Source organism: Schistocerca cancellata, chromosome 8 (assembly GCF_023864275.1).
Source record: "Schistocerca cancellata isolate TAMUIC-IGC-003103 chromosome 8, iqSchCanc2.1, whole genome shotgun sequence".
Classification (NCBI taxonomy): Eukaryota; Metazoa; Arthropoda; class Insecta; order Orthoptera; family Acrididae; genus Schistocerca; species Schistocerca cancellata.
In genome coordinates this window covers 261,607,674-261,620,522 of record NC_064633.1, presented here as the reverse complement: position 1 = coordinate 261,620,522, position 12,849 = coordinate 261,607,674, and positions in this window count along the sequence as shown.

Here is a 12,849-nt window from a genome sequence, read left to right as displayed (position 1 = left end):
GCACGACCCGCGGCCAGACGCTGACTCCACATGCGTGACAATCTGCACGCATGTCCGAAGGACCAAGCTCTGCGGCGACTACAGTCATTATGAAACACACGAAATATTTTTGCACTTGCCAATACGGACAACCGTTAGCTGTATAATGGAATAGCGACAGTGAAAATTTGTCCCGGACAGAGATTCGAACCCAGATTACCCGCTTACCGTGAGCGGTCACCTTACCATTTCGCTATCCGAGCACGTTTCGCAGGCAGGCCAGACCCAAACTTCCATCTGTGTCTACAATCTCGTACATCAATGTGTACTTCCATACGCTTGCCCAGAATCGGCATATCTGAAGAAACATGGCATTGTACTTCTGAACAACGCAGAGTGGCGAAAAAAGCGCTGTACCGTTTGAGAGATACAGAGGCAAGAGAGTGTGCTGGGACTTACCCCAGTTCACTGCTAGAAGCGCCACACCACCATAACGCGACTGTGCGTAGCACACAAGTACTGCCCCATAATTAACAATAAAATTAAAGTTACTTTTTCAAACTTTGTTACCATATGCTTTGGTGTAATAATGTTTAAACTATCAAGTATTATACTAAGATGGTATCAGTCCTTTCGGACACGTCCGAAAGAACAGATACCGTCGGTGACCATGCAGCTCGTTAGAATGAAATGAACACCCTTAGCTGCTTACAGGCGTTGACATACGTCAACGTGGACAGATGAAAATGTGTGCCCCGACCGGGACTCGAACCCGAGATCTCCTGCGTACATAGCAGACGCTCTATCCATCTGAGCCACCGCGGACACATAGGATAGCGCGACTGCAGGGATTTATCTCTGGCACGGCTCCCGCGAAACCGACATTCTCAACGTATTGTCCCGCACTGCATTCGTAGTGCCCTGCGAGTAATGATTATAATGGGCAGGGGCACTACGAATGCTAAATATTGCATGTATTTCATGTATTTCCTAATGGCTGTAGTCGTCACAGTGTGTGCACCTTCGGACATGCATGCTAGTCTGAATGAAGATTGCATCGTATTTCTGAACAATGCAGACACAGCAGTATCAGAAACTGATTTTTATCCAGCAACTCTGTAAACTGCATTTTCTGAAGACCTCCAAATTACATTTCCCTGTGCACTATAACGTTAACTAACATCTCATATTGAGGAACTAAAAGCCAGCCGGACGCGGGGGCCGTGCGTTTCTGGCGCTGCAGTCCGGAACCGCGAGGCTGGTACGTTCGCAGGTTCGAATCCTGCATCGGGCATGGGTGTGTGTGATGTCCTTAGGTTAGTTAGGTTTAAGTAGTTCTAAGTTCTAGGGGACTTACGACCTAAGATGTTGAGTCCCATAAGTTGTGAAATTTCTTGTTACAGCTTTCAACAAATGAACTTACAGTTTTTTTGACCTCATGTCCTTCAACAAAATGATTGTCTCCTTGATTTCAGCACTGCACATAATAACCTGACATGCCAGTTTGTGTTGCAGAAGTGCACAGAGATGGTCAACACATTCAAATATTTCTTTGTTAAGGCAGAGTGGGATAAAGAGTTGAATTTCATTCAGAATACTAAACAAGTTAGAAGCACTGTTGAAAGATTCTACATCCCAGTTTTCACCATCTGTGGTGATATTTTGAAAAATGTCTTTCAGCTCATGGTATTTAAGATATACACAAGGTGAGTCACCTAACATTACCGCTGGATATACACTCCTGGAAATGGAAAAAAGAACACATTGACACCGGTGTGTCAGACCCACCATACTTGCTCCGGACACTGCGAGAGGGCTGTACAAGCAATGATCACACGCACGGCACAGTGGACACACCAGGAACCGCGGTGTTGGCCGTCGAATGGCGCTAGCTGCGCAGCATTTGTGCACCGCCGCCGTCAGTGTCAGCCAGTTTGCCGTGGCATACGGAGCTCCATCGCAGTCTTTAACACTGGTAGCATGCCGCGACAGCGTGGACGTGAACCGTATGTGCAGTTGACGGACTTTGAGCGAGGGCGTATAGTGGGCATGCGGGAGGCCGGGTGGACGTACCGCCGAATTGCTCAACACGTGGGGCGTGAGGTCTCCACAGTACATCGATGTTGTCGCCAGTGGTCGGCGGAAGGTGCACGTGCCCGTCGACCTGGGACCGGACCGCAGCGACGCACGGATGCACGCCAAGACCGTAGGATCCTACGCAGTGCCGTAGGGGACCGCACCGCCACTTCCCAGCAAATTAGGGACACTGTTGCTCCTGGGGTATCGGCGAGGACCATTCGCAACCGTCTCCATGAAGCTGGGCTACGGTCCCGCACACCGTTAGGCCGTCTTCCGCTCACACCCCAACATCGTGCAGCCCGCCTCCAGTGGTGTCGCGAGACGCGTGAATGGAGGGACGAATGGAGACGTGTCGTCTTCAGCGATGAGAGTCGCTTCTGCCTTGGTGCCAATGATGGTCGTATGCGTGTTTGGCGCCGTGCAGGTGAGCGCCACAATCAGGACTGCATACGACCGAGGCACACAGGGCCAACACCCGGCATCATGGTGTGGGGCGATCTCCTACACTGGCCGTACACCACTGGTGATCGTCGAGGGGACACTGAATAGTGCACGGTACATTCAAACCGTCATCGAACCCATCGTTCTACCATTCCTAGACCGGCAAGGGAACTTGCTGTTCCAACAGGACAATGCACGTCCGCATGTATCCCGTGCCACCCAACGTGCTCTAGAAGGTGTAAGTCAACTACCCTGGCCAGCAAGATCTCCGGATCTGTCCCCTATTGAGCATGTTTGGGACTGGATGAAGCGTCGTCTCACGCGGTCTGCACGTCCAGCACGAACGCTGGTCCAACTGAGGCGCCAGGTGGAAATGGCATGGCAAGCAGTTCCACAGGACTACATCCAGCATCTCTACGATCGTCTCCATGGGAGAATAGCAGCCTGCATTGCTGCGAAAGGTGGATATACACTGTACTAGTGCCGACATTGTGCATGCTCTGTTGCCTGTGTCTATGTGCCTGTGGTTCTGTCAGTGTGATCATGTGATGTATCTGACCCCAGGAATGTGTCAATAAAGTTTCCCCTTCCTGGGACAATGAATTCACGGTGTTCTTATTTCAATTTCCAGGAGTGTATTTGGTAAACCACATCAAATACTGACGAATCGATTCCACAGACCGAACATGAGGAGAGGGGTTAGTGTAATTGGTTAATACGTACAAACCATTACAAAATTCACGGAAGTATGTTTTTTTCAATAGAACCCCGTTAGTTTTGTTAGCACATCTGAACATATGAACAAATACGTAATCAGTGCCGTTTGTTGCATTGTAAAATGTTAATTAGATCCGGAGATATTGTAACCTAAAGTTGACGCTTGAGTACCACTCCTCCGCTGTTCGATCGTGCGTATCGGAGAGCACCGAATTACATAGGGATCCAAAGGGAACGGTGATGGACCTTAGGTACAGAAGAGACTGGAACAGCACATTACGTCCACATGCTAACACCTTTTTATTGGTCTTTTTCACTGACGCACATGTATATTACCATGAGGGGTGAGGTACACGTACACACGTGGTTTCCGTTTTCAATTAAGGAGTGGCATAGAGTGTGTCCCGACATGTCAGGCCAATAGATGTTCAATGTAGTGGCCATCATTTGCTGCACACAATTGCAATCTATGGCGTAATGAATGTCGTACACGCCGCAGTACTTCTGGTGTAATGTCGCCGCAGGCTGCCACAATACGTTGTTTCACATCCTCTGGGGTTGTAGGCACATCACGGTACACATTCTCCTTTAACGTACCCCACAGAAAGAAGTCCAGAGGTATAAGATCAGGAGAACGGGCTGGCCAATTTATGCGTCCTCCACGTCCTATGAAACGCCCGTCCAACATCCTGTCAAGGGTCAGCCTACTGTTAATTGCGGAATGTGCAAGTGCACCATCATGCTGATACCACATACGTCGACGCGCTTCCAATGGGACATTTTCGAGCAACGTTGGCAGATCATTCTGTAGAAACGCGGTGTATGTTGCAGCTGTTTGGGCCCCTGCAATGAAGTGAGGACCAATGAGGTGGTCGCCAATGATTCCGCACCATACATTTACAGTCCACGGTCGCTGTCGCTCTACCTGTCTGAGCCAGCGAGGATTGTCCACGGACCAGTAATGTATGTTCCGTAGATTCACTGCCCCGTGGTTTGTGAACCCCGCTTCATCGGTAAACAGGTAGAACTGCAAAGCATTCTCTGTTAATGCCCATTGACAGAATTGCACTCGATGATTAAAGTCATCACCATGTAATTGCTGATGTTGCGACACATGAAACGGGTGAAAGCGGTGACGATGCAGTATGCGCATGACACTACTTTGACTCAGTCCACCGGCTCTCGCAATGTCCCGTGTACTCATGTGTGGGTTCATGGCAACAGCAGCTAACACACCAACTGCACCCGCTTCTCCTGTGAAGGGCCTGTTACGGACCCGTTTGCGTGCTACGACCATACCTGTTGCATACAGTTGGCGGTAGATGTTTTGCAATGTGCGGCACGTTGGATGCTCTCTGTCCGGGTACCGTTCTGCATACACCCTGCAGGTTTCAACTGCATTTCGTCGACACACGCCATAGATGAGTATCATCTCCGCCTTTTCAGAGTTCGAATACACCATGGTCACAGTTCCTACAACACTACACTATCACAGACGTCTGGTAACACGGTGTACTACAGTTGGTCTGCGTGCGGAGACGAATGCAGAATAACAATAGCAGCAAGCGCTAATGCGGTCACTGCGACAACTAGACCAAACCACAACAGTGCACTACAGCCACACTCGTAAACGCGGTCGTCATCGTAAACATGTCCCTGCAGATGCTGCTCGCCGACCGTGGCCCGTGTTTGTTACAACACACAACTGAACGTCGGAGGTTTCAAGCGTCAACTTTAGGTTACAATATCTCCGGATGTATTTAACATTTTACAATGCAACAAACGGCACTGATTACGTATTTGTTTATATGTTCAGATGTGCTAACAAAACTAACGTGGTTCCATTTAAAAAAAACGTAGGTTTGTGTTAAAAAACATACTTCCGTGCATTTTTGTATGGTTTGTATTAAACAATTACAGTAGTCCCTCTCCTCACGTTCGATCTGTGGAATCGGTTCGTCAGTATTTGATGTGGTTTACGAAATATATCCAGCGGTAACGTTAGGTGACTCAACCTGTATATGTTCTGAACACCCCGTGAACTGTAACTACAGTGTGTAGTACATGTTCGAGGTAATGTGAATCCTTTACTTCCTAAGAGTCTTTTCTCTTTGACGACCTGCTAAAAAATGAATGGAATGCTACAATATTACAAATCGGATGTCTAAAGGCTTTGATATCTTTAGAACCCTGTAACAGCACTAGATTGAGTTTATGAGCATCGCAGTGCCAAACTGTAGCTTACAGATTTTTTGTTTAGCAAAATTTTATACACCTCTATGTTAACTTGCCATAACTGAGGCTTCATCATATGTTTTGCTCACTAGTTTACAACTCACCAAACATCGAGTGCATTCAGTATAATTTCTGGTAAATTCTGGGCAGATTCGGCACTAGAAACGTTGCGAAAACCAAAAAAATTTCTATGTTACCGTCATGCGTAGAAAACCTGAGAGCAATACACGTTTGTGACTTGCAAGAAACACCCAGAGTTTCATCAGCTTGCACTCCAACAAACTCACATGACGGAAACTCTTTTTTAATGTGGTAATCAATGAAATATGTAACCGACTCATTTAGTTTGTTTTTAATTATGCTGTTTGTCGAAACTTTCATCTTTCTAGTGTTCTTTGAATGCAAGCTCTTGCTTGCCCTATAAACAAGCATCATCAATAAGTGTCTCCATTATGAATGTATTTTGTTTCACAATCGAATTATATTTTATAACTACAAGTTCGGCTCCTTCAGAAACTGAATGTTAAGTTCGTCCATGACCCAACTACTAAAAACTCTCTTTATTCTAAAAGTGCCTTGAATTCTGGTGTTTCTTGGCTTTTCTGTCAAAATTTTTCGCCACATATAGTCCGAAAGAAGTTGACGTCCATTCTTTTTCAATACCAGATCCACCAAACAAAATACGTGTGTTACAACACGAGATATTTGTTATAAAACAAGCTGTGAGTCAGGAATGCTTTTTATTCCAAGGAAATTTAAATTTTCTGTTTTGTTTCCTATCGACTATACTAATGTCTAAGTGTGGTGTGAATCGCTTATGTTCATAACGCACATGGTTTTGTAAGTTCGGCATGGAAATTTCTTGTCATCTAATTCGGGAAACAACACAAGTCGTAACATAACCATTTAATCACGTGCATTCATGAATTACACTACGAAAACAAATTTTCTTAAATTGGGACTGAACAACACGCTAAACAACAGAGATGAGGAAGGCCTTATTGCCACGCTAGTACGACACACGTGACCGTCTGGTGCCTTGGCAGCTTCCACCTAGAAACAAGAGGCTATTTCTAGAAGTTTCCAGTGCACTATTGAACTGGATACCACACATAACACAGTGGACTCTCAGCTCCTGGATGGACCAAACGAAACTGTAGTACTGTACCAAAGAAGCTTACACTGTTTACAATGCATTTTTATATCGTAACTCTAATTGTAAGTTTTCTTCGAATTTTTGGTTATACTAAGCCCAAAAGCCTCTGAAACGCCTCACCGCTGGCTGTTTGTGGGTGTGGACGAAGTTTGCTAAAAAAATGGACTAATATTTCAAAGAAACACGGTGCAACTAACCTAAAACAATTCGAGAAGTTAATGTCTTTTATTTTGATTGTTTTGGGTTCCAATGCATTTATGGAACGTGTATGTTCTCTTAAGATGAATAAGTGGACAAGTAGAAGAAAGAGATGTCCAGCTTCCCTGATTAAGAGAGACATTGTGATTAGCTTTAATAAAAATACTAGTTGACCCATAAAATAATTTGCACTCTGACCTGATTACTCACTGATAGGTGATATACTTGTAATAATGGAGAAATAAGTAAATGCAAGTATTTATTAATAACATGTTAAATTTTGAATAGTAATAATAAATATTAGTCTCAGTGTAAAAATTCGTACCAGGTACACAGTGAGCTACGCATTTTATGTACTTAAGCAACTGTGCAAAAGGATTATGTGTAGCAATCAAGCTTGCAATGTAACCAATTTTTCCTGCAACAGGTTGCATTGTCTTCATTGTCTATACAATGTTGTAATGCAGCATCAAAATGTATGCTGAAAAGGGCAGGGTAAATTGAAGCAACTCCAACCGTATGCTACACCTGCTCCTGTATTTTTAAACCAATAGGTAATATACACTCCTGGAAATGGAAAAAAGAACACATTGACACCGGTGTGTCAGGCCCACCATACTTGCTCCGGACACTGCGAGAGGGCTGTACAAGCAATGATCACACGCACGGCACAGCGGACACACCAGGAACCGCGGTGTTGGCCGTCGAATGGCGCTAGCTGCGCAGCATTTGTGCACCGCCGCCGTCAGTGTCAGCCAGTTTGCCGTGGCATACGGAGCTACATTGGTAGCATGCCGCGACAGCGTGGACGTGAACCGTATGTGCAGTTGACGGACTTTGAGCGAGGGCGTATAGTGGGCATGCGGGAGGCCGGGTGGACGTACCGCCACTTCCCAGCAAATTAGGGACACTGTTGCTCCTGGGGTATCGGCGAGGACCATTCGCAACCGTCTCCATGAAGCTGGGCTACGGTCCAGCACACCGTTAGGCCGTCTTCCGCTCACGCCCCAACATCGTGCAGCCCGCCTCCAGTGGTGTCGCGACACGCGTGAATGGAGGGACGAATGGAGACGTGTCGTCTTCAGCGATGAGAGTCGCTTCTGCCTTGGTGCCAATGATGGTCGTATGCGTGTTTGGCGCCGTGCAGGTGAGCGCCACAATCAGGACTGCATACGACCGAGGCACACAGGGCCAACACCCGGCATCATGGTGTGGGGCGACCTCCTACACTGGCCGTACACCACTGGTGATCGTCGAGGGGACACTGAATACTGCACGGTACATCCAAACCGTCATCGAACCCATCGTTCTACCATTCCTAGACCGGCAAGGGAACTTGCTGTTCCAACAGGACAATGCACGTCCGCATGTATCCCGTGCCACCCAACGTGCTCTAGAAGGTGTAAGTCAACTACCCTGGCCAGCAAGATCTCCGGATCTGTCCCCCATTGAGCATGTTTGGGACTGGATGAAGCGTCGTCTCACGCGGTCTGCACGTCCAGCACGAACGCTGGTCCAGCTGAGGCGCCAGGTGGAAATGGCATGGCAAGCCGTTCCACAGGACTGCATCCAGCATCTCTACTATCGTCTCCATGGGAGAATAGCAGCCTGCATTGCTGCGAAAGGTGGATATACACTGTACTAGTGCCGACATTGTGCATGCTCTGTTGCCTGTGTCTATGTGCCTGTGGTTCTGTCAGTGTGATCATGTGATGTATCTGACCCCAGGAATGTGTCAATAAAGTTTCCCCTTCCTGGGACAATGAATTCACGGTGTTCTTATTTCAATTTCCAGGAGTGTAGTTGTACTAATGGAGAAGTAAGTGAATGCAAGTATTTATTAATAAAATATGTAACATTTTGAATAGTAGTAGCAAATTTTAGTCACATTGTAGAAATCCGTATCGTTTATATTGTAAGTTACAATTGTTATGTATTTTAACAACCATGCATAAGCACGCTTGCAATGTAACCATTTTTCTCCTACAACAGTTTCTATTGGCTTTATTCTATATACGAGGCTGTAATGGAGTATTAGAATCTATGAGAAGTCTAGAGTAGGTTTGAGCAACTCCTACCATATGATACGCCTGCCCCTTACTTTAAAACAATGTGGACCACTACCAAAAATGTTAACCGAGTAAAACAGAACTGCATCAAATGCCAGAGCATTGTTAAGTTGTCTAATATTTTCGAGGTAGTTCTTAGTGTAGTTATTATCCTACTCTGTGGTTTTGAAGCTCTTCAGCTATTTTAATGGGATCGAAATTACCTTTCTCTTGTGGCAACACATGATAGCTGAACTGTCACGGAACTTATCTGCAGACAAACTCGCAGAGCAGCGTACGCATGTTTGGTCTATATTACCAAAACTGTGATTGCATTTAATTGTCTTTAGGGAAAAGACGGGATGAACAATATATTTTACGAAGTTCATGTAATTGTCTTCTTGCACTGATGTTTTGATGGAGGTGAAGTAGGTAAGGTGCTGACACAAAGTCGTTGTCTTGTACTAACTGTTGCCGTTGAGCATTGAATCGATCTTGTCTACGATTGCGCTGACCTTTTCTAGCTTGTTGAAGTCGGAAGTTGACTTTGTTCGTCACTTTATCTGTCATTTATTCTTCTACGGTCTGTGAAACGTTCCACTGCTGTAGCACACGCTCTTGTTGCAGGTGTCTCTGTCGGTCTGCAAGCTGTGGCCCGTGGCATGGTGGACACCCGAAATACAGAAGAAAACCTTAAACAGAGTTCTACTGTCTGGTTTTTGTACTCACTTATTTGTAAAGAAAATTAGTAAGAAGTAAATAATCCTGGCAGCAAATGTTTGTCTTACATTTCCTGGCGACGCAGACTAATGGTACTGAGGTTACGAGAAGTGTAATGTAATGTTGCAAACACTGTAAAGTAATGACAAACTAGAAGTTAAAAAAAGTGATAAATTAGGATATAAAAGTGAACGGCGCTTAATAAATGAAAAACACCAGTTTGCTTTTGTTCTACAATATTACTTTTATGTGTTAACCGGTTTTCGGCTTACGAGGCCATCTTCACCCATTTACTGGGCATTGTCACCAAAGAAGCTACAATGTTTGCAAACAACAATGGAAGAGAAGTAACACGTCTAGACTGAAGCAGAAAAATGCAGTACGTAACATTTGACAGTGTGATGGTAATGCAATGAAAAAGTAAAAAACTGAATAGTAAATAAATAACAATGAAGTAGACAGGAAAACTTTTAACCCATAATAGGAACAGCATGGCTTCGTGACAGTTTCAATTAATAAACAAAACTAATAAAATAAAATAAAATTAGTACTAGACAAGGCTACATCGGGAGATATGAAACATGGAGAGTGATACACAAACCAATTAAAAGAAGAAACAATTATCAATATAACTACAGAAATACAATAAACAAAGTAAATACATAATACAACAATTAAATACATAATGCAAAAAAGTAATATTGTAGAACAAAAGCAATCTGGTGCTTTTCATTTATTATAATGTTGTTCTACCAGGAACCGACGAAAGATTCTGTTAACATAAACGGTGCTTATCTCTGATGATGAAGGTTGATATAATTCATTTGATTTACGCAGTACACAACTCTTGCTTGAAGAAAGTAAACAACTCCTTTTGCTGTGGTGAACAATAGTAAAATTAGATTGTCAGAAGATGACGCATTCTAAATTCTTTACACCGACTTGTGTGACCGAAATCGCGTGACAGACCACACTTGCTAAAGGAATCGAAAGAGATGCAACAGCTGTCGTGCGTGTTAGTTAAACAGATTGTCAACACATGGCACCTGCTGCATTTTCTTCATAAAAATCTATTGAAAATAAAGTTTTGTAACGGAAACATTAACTTTAAACTATATGTGTTTGTTTCTCGGCATTAGTGGTGAACTCTTTGGCAGTTTCTTTAAGCACGAATACGAGTTAATGTCACAGACAAAACTGCATACTATAAGTGGTATCGGAACGATGTCTTCAATATGGACCTTAGAGTAACTAAAAAACCATCAGGAACCCATAAAGATAAGGGAGAATATTGTTATGCAGCGCTAGCGGCTCAAAGAGACCGTTACTACCTTTAAATACAGCCGTTGTCCTCAATGCCTGCGATAACCTTAAGTAATGGATCTCCCGCGTAAAGGTATAATAACGGGCAATATATACAGCGTCCAGCAGCTATTCCCGACTGTAAATAGCTTTCGTAATATCGGTCTGCGGCTAGAAATTAATGGCAGATAACGTTATAGCCAAATGAATGTCGCTATTGGAACTTTACAGATCCCATGCCTTAATAAGCAGGTGAGCAGAGTGCCGTTTTCGGCAATGAGATAAACGAACAAAAACGAACAAACAAAACGATGTTCCTCTCTCTTTCTCTTTCTCTCTCTCTGTCTCTCCCTCCCAGGTACGCAGCTGTTGCATTCCGAATATTGACGTTTGCTGTGGTTTTATACATAGCGATTCATGAGAACTGTATTTTGTTTTTTCCATGGAAAATTAGAATTCCATAGTTATGAACAGACCAGTGAATTATGGTAGATCATGCAATCGCTAGTTGTTTTTCATTAATTATACGATTGAGAGAGCTGGGAATCCTTATTTGTAGATTATTATCCCTAATACGAAACAAGGGACACGGTATATCTGAACACATTGCTGTAAACTAAGTGATAATCAAAAGTAATGCATGTAGATAAATCCATTACTGTTACTATGAATACATTAAATTGGTACAAGCGGTTTGGAATATTTAATAGTGAAACAGTTTACGTATAAATGATACAAAATAGATACATGTTTCAAAACTATACTGTCACTGAAAGAAGTTTAGATCTGGGGAGTATAGTCGCAAGGAGAGCACAGTAAACTTATCCTGCTGCTCTTCTAACCATGCATGTACACTACGAGCTGTGTGGAACATTGCATTTTCCAGCTAGTAGATACCGTCGTACCGATGAAAAACAAACGGCATGTAGAAATGTTCAAATGTGTGTGTATTGCAAAGGGACCAAACTGCAGAGGTCATCGGTCCCTAGACTTACACACTATTTAAACTAACTTAAACTAAATTATGCTAAGAACAACACACTATAACGGTATTTTGCGGACAGGCGTGTCAGTTAGCATTATATTAATTAAAATCTGGGATAAATAGACTATTTTGGAAGAATTGAAAAGGGGAAAGTAATACGTAACTTTAATAACTGCACAGTATTACTAAGAAGGAATATAATGAAAAGTAATAAAAAGCAAAGTAGCAAAGACCAAGTGGGACAGAAAGATATAAGGGCGCGTTTGTTTTTTAATACATATGAAAGAACATGTAACACATTATTGAGCTCTCTACCTTCAGTTATCGCGATCGGGCTAGTCGATGAAAAAGTAGTACGCGACTGTGAAAATCGTTAAGGAGATTATTTAAATACTCTTCAAGGACTTTTGAAATACATTACGTGTGACGAAGTGATCAGAGACGTTTTTGTCGGGTGAATTTAAAATGATTCCGACTACATAATTCGAACTTTGTGTTAGCTGGGAAAAATACTCTTGGGAAACTATTATGGTTGTGGAAAGCACGAAAGTTGTACGCAACGAAAAGCTATAGTTTACGTAATTCTGCATTTCATAAAATTGTGAAACGCGTGTGCGCGGAACATCAAGAGAATCTTATCCTTGGGCGGTTGCGGGGGTAACTGATACAAACAACGCGCCAGCATAAAAATAGTTCGCTTAGTAACTACCAGATATTAATTAACGGGGACCTAAAATACTAAAAACAGAGCATACACCGTTAAATTGAACCCTTTGTGTGAAAGACAATCACGTCGAACATTTCGAGAGCGAAGGATAGACATTTAAGTGCCGAATTGAGAGGCTGGGTCGTGTCGATATTTGGACATTATATGACTCGCGTTATTTAGAACACGATATGGGCCACTCTAATTCTGAAGAGAAAGATAGGATCATCACCTCCAATCCCGATTCATATTTCATATTTAGTTAGTGAAAAGAAAAGTGTTA